Source organism: Poromitra crassiceps, assembly GCF_964638095.1.
Source record: "Poromitra crassiceps genome assembly, chromosome: 2".
In the NCBI taxonomy this organism is placed as follows: Eukaryota; Metazoa; Chordata; class Actinopteri; order Beryciformes; family Melamphaidae; genus Poromitra; species Poromitra crassiceps.
Window position 1 is genome coordinate 112,157,870 of NC_139624.1, and position 5,228 is coordinate 112,163,097.

General features: G+C 44.5%; 1 pseudogene across 1 annotated transcript; it reads left to right on the forward strand.

Annotated features, from left to right (window-relative positions):
* Window positions 1-2,941: 2,941 nt before the first annotated feature.
* On the forward strand, window positions 2,942-3,592 carry LOC310771362 (DCN1-like protein 5 pseudogene; annotated as a pseudogene). The gene has a single exon. The product of its transcript is annotated as a DCN1-like protein 5 pseudogene (transcript).
* Window positions 3,593-5,228: the final 1,636 nt, after the last annotated feature.

Genomic DNA, 5,228 nt, shown 5'->3' on the forward strand with positions numbered 1-5,228 from the left:
TCAGTGATGTCACAATGCACAATTGCTCAAGTGACATCACTGATGACATAATTTCAAGTTGTGACATCACTTCCGGGACAAAAATCGCAGAGCACTTGCTCCGTTTTAGTTATGATGATGATGATGATGATATGCATACACACACATACCTACATACATACCCACTATACATACCCACATGCCTGCATAATCTCCATATATACAACTACGGTATGTTTGTATGTACAGTATGTATGCTGTGATGCAGTTGATTGCACTATTGTTGTGTATGTTGCTTAGGATAAAAGCATCTGCTAATTCATGCAATGTAATTGCTCAAGTGGCATCACTGATGACATCACTGATTATATCACTCACTAGCCGCTTTCACACACAGATCACGCAATATTGCCGTTCAGAAGATCAGACAAATTAAAATGATGCTGGTCACCAAGTCCGGTGAAAATATATTTATATATTATATTAGTCTATAATATAATTATATTATTATTATTATTATATTATATTATACATATTTGCATGTGCAGGTTATAGTGTAGGCTACTGTATGAGGAACGAAAACAACGAAAACACCGCCATGTAGCCTACATGCCGCAGCTCTCAACAGCTGCTCGTTAAGACATCAAAGAGAAAAGATGACAGCTCACCCAAAAACCCGGACAATGCAGAAACTGGTAATCATTTAGTGTTCTCCAAGACGAGGTAGGCGACCAAGAATTCTTCATATTCCACCTGCATTATTACGAGAGGACGTACTGCCGATACTTAATCCTCTTCGTGCTCGATAGCACATAAGGGGCTCTATCTTCCGACAGGCGCTATCCCCTAATAGCGATTGCGCACCTGTTTGCACGTGCCTTAAGGCATGGAAGATAGCACTCCGCTTGCGCCGTCCGCCAGGTGTTCTGCCGAGTTTTGCTCCCCCGCCCAGCATAAAGGAAAAGCATCCCCACGTCACGGGAGCATACTTGTAATGATTTATACAGAAATGTAAGTGATATAATATAATGATATAATAGATGTGACCTCCATGATTTCTAAGTTAAAACAGCCCCGAAATATGTTGGGGATGCAATTCTCGCCCGGGATGCGGAAAGGTTCACAGCACGTGTCGCAAGCGCAAATTAGAGCCGTGCCAAAATCATCTGCGCCCCAAAATGCCTGCGCAAACGGGATTTGGGCGGTCTTATTGACAGATCGTCTGTGGTGCCAACGACCCTCCGGGTGGTTATGAAGGTAAATAGCCTATGTCCATTGTCCAACAAGTTTTCTCAATTCATTTCCCTCTTTGCAATGTGAGAAAAGTTTCTCAGTGAGTTATAGTTCATTGCCTCACTGAATTATCTGCTAATACCCAATTTTAGCAGCATAATTTGATGTCCTGGCATGACAAGGCTGTGCGTAATGACATATCCAAAAGAGATTTTACTTGCACTGCACTGGCGCTGCCCAGAGATTATGATGCGCAACCCAGCGCAGAGAGGTATTTGTGCGTAAGAGGTCCTTTTCAAAGCTCTTAGCGCAAAGTAATTGCGCGCTGCTGACGATAGCATAATGCCATCTATCACCACATTTTAGCGCTGAAACGCCTGCTTTGGCTTGTGGCAGCCAATGCCCAGTACAATTATCACAGGCATGTGATAATTGCAATTTGCATTGCGCACGGCGTTAAACGAGCGCAAACGCTAAATTAGCGCTTTTGGGAAGATATAGCCCAAGGTCTTTACCAACGAACGCCAATGCTGCCTGTCTGCTGCCCAATGCTGCACTTGGCCCCAGGTCCATCCCAGTTGTTTCATTTCCTTCTCCATGTCTCTTTGGGTCGGCCTCATTTTCTTTTTCCTCGTGGTGTCCATCTCATGGCTACCCTTGGGATAGCACTTGGGTCCATTCTGAAAACATGTCAGATCCATATCCACCTTCTGTTTTTGATCACATTTGACAGTGGGGTCATGCCCGTTCTCCTGTAAAGATCTTCATTTGAGATTGTCTTAGGCCAAAATATCCTCAGTATCCTCATAAGGCTTCTCATCTGGAAAACATCTAGCTTGTGACAGATGGTCTTTGTCACTTTCCATGATTCTGCACCATACAGGAGAACCCAAAGGCTCTTAAATATCCTCAACTTTCTCTTTGTGCTTATCTTGGATGCCTTCCTATGTTTCTTAGTGCTGCAAAAGCTCCCCTTGCCTTTGAGATCCTGCCCTGGACATCTTCCCCTGAATCTCCGTCTGTTGTTATATATCTTACTGCCTAGGTAGATGAATTCCTGAACCTCCTCCACGTTCTTGCCATTGATGGTGAGCGGCTGGTTGGATTTTGGGTTTACCTTCACGCACAACAGGCGAGACAGACTGCAGATATGCTTTGGTTATCTTACTTCTGATAGTAGGCTGTTCGCTCCTATGCTTTCAGGTGGAGGCAGAGTGTAGGGTGATTTGGCGCTATGACTACCTCCACTGGCGGAACGAAAGGCGTAACACAATTATCCACGACTCCGCTTTCATCACTTTCACATCGGATTACATTCCGTAACATTTACCGCTTTCAAGGCCGGTGTGAAAGCGGCTACAGATGACATCACAATTGCTCGAGTGACATCGCTGATGACATCATCATCAAGTGTTTGAGTGACATCACTGGTGACATCACCAATTCTATACAATAACATCATCAGTGATTTGACAGACACTGATGATGTCACAATGACATCATCTGTGAATCATCATCATTGAATGATGTCATAAATCCTTCCCTGCAGAGGCTATAAGTAGGACTGAGCCGGTGTTTGAAAGTAGCTGAAACGGTTTTCTTTGTGAGCTTGTAACTTTTGATCGTGAAGCCCAGTGAAGATTCAGTGATGCCCTTTAATAAGAAGAAGCGAAGGTTCCCTGCTCCAGATGACCAAGAGCAGAGGAAGTCTAATATCACTCGACCTCAGATCCGCAGAGAAGAGAAGCCGTTCTCCAGTAAGAAGTGCCTGGAATGGTTCCACAAGTACGCCGGCAAAGACGAGATGGTCGGCCCAGAGGGCATGGAGAGGTTCTGTGAAGACATCGGCGTGGAACCAGAAAACATTATCATGTTAGTTTTAGCCTGGCGTCTAGAAGCTATAAATATGGGATTTTTCACAAAAGAGGAGTGGCTCAGGGGAATGACCTTGTTACAGTGTGACAGCACAGAGAGGGTACAGACTAAACTGGATTGCCTTCGTGCTGATCTCAACGACTCTGCACTCTTTAAAAACATCTACAGATACGCCTTTGACTTTGCCAGGGATAAGAACCAGAGGAGTTTGGACATGGACACGACTAAATCCATGCTGGCCTTGCTGCTGGGAAGAACATGGCCCCTCTTCCCGGTCTTCCACCAGTTCCTGGAGCAAACAAAGTACAAGGGGATGAATAAGGACCAGTGGTATAATGTGTTGGAGTTCAGCAGTACCATCAACGCAGATCTTAGCAACTATGACGAAAACGGTGCTTGGCCAGTGCTGCTAGATGAGTTTGTGGAGTGGCAGAAAGCTTGCCAGCCTTGTAGCAAAACCACGTCACGCCAAACCAACCAAACTTGGAATAGAGAGAGGGAATAAAAGAAAAACATTCTCTGCATGCAGCCTGCCAACACTGCCAGGATGCTAAAGCGATCTCGGAAAATCATGGCCGACCCCTCCCACCCAGGTCATAAGGCTCTCTCCCCCTTGGCAGAAGACTGATGATGTCTGGCAGTACCATAACCTCTCGTCACAGGGACAGTTTCTACCCAACTGCCATCCGCCTCTTCAACGAGACCCGAAATCCCAATTTCCCAATCATGTCAATTCTATGAATAAATACATAATTCCTGCTTTTTGTGTTTTTAGGGGTATTTTTTCCTCTTCCGTTACACAAATATCGTGATGTATCGGAGATTAAATTTCATGCAATGTATCGATTATCACAGAATAGCTGTATCGTGATACCATCATATTGAGAGCCAAGTATCGCAATAGTATCGCATCGTGAGTTACTCTCCGATTCCCACCCCTACTGAGGGCCCCTTAACACAACCGGCTCAATAATGGGCAGAGTTTCCCCCCATGGACATTATCCCATGGACACTATCCTATGCCCCCCTTCCCCGCCATCATATCGTCGCTGTCCGATGACAACCACACATTTCCAAAACGGCAACTTTTCAGGAGATGGGAAAAAAAAAAAAAAAAAGGCGGACTTATGCCTCCGCCATTAGTTCATTCTGGGGTCCAAATCGCCATTTGAGGCAAATTGGAAGAGATTCCGTCAAGGCGCTCCTGTGATGTTGCGTTACAGAGCTTGGAAATTGGGTGTGTGAGAGGTCACAGTGACCTTGAACTTTGACCACCAAAATGTAATCAGTTCATCCTGGAGTCCAAGTCGGTGTTTGAGACAAGTTTGATTAAATTCCGTCAAGGCATTCCTGAGATATCGCGTTAACAAGCTTGAAAATGGCGTTCGAGAGCTCACCTTGACCTTTGACCACCAAAGTCTAATCAGATCATCCTTGAGTCTAAGGCGATGTTTGAGGCAAATTTGATGAAAGTCCGCCAAGGCATTTGTGAGATATCGCGTTAACAAGCTGGAAAATGGCGTTTGAGAGGTCACAGTGACCATGACCTTTGACCTTTGACCAGCAAAATTTAATCAGTTCATCATTGAGTCCAAGTCGATGTTTGAGACAAGTTTGATTAAATTCCGTCAAGGCATTCCTGAGATATCACGTTAACAAGCTTGAAAATGGCGTTCGAGAGGTGACAGTGACCTTGACCTTTGACTTTTGACCACCAAAATGTAATCAGTTCATCCTTGAGTCTAAGTAGATGTTTGAGGCAAATTTGATGAAATTCCGTCAAGGTATTCATGAGATATCGCGTTAACAAGCTGGAAAATGGCGTTTGAGAGGTCACAGTGACCTTGACCTTTGACCACCAAAATGTAATCAGTTCATCCTTGAGTCCAAGTCGATGTTTGAGACAAGTTTGATTAAATTCCGTCAAGGCATTCCTGAGATATCGCGTTAACAAGCTTGAAAATGGCATTCGAGAGGTCACAGTGACCTTGACCTTTGACCTTTGACCACCAAAATCTAATCAGTTCATCCTTGAGTCCAAGTCGATGTTTGAGACAAGTTTGATTAAATTCCGTCAAGGCATTCCTGAGATATCGCGTTAACAAGCTTGAAAATGGCGTTCGAGAGGTCACAGTGACCTT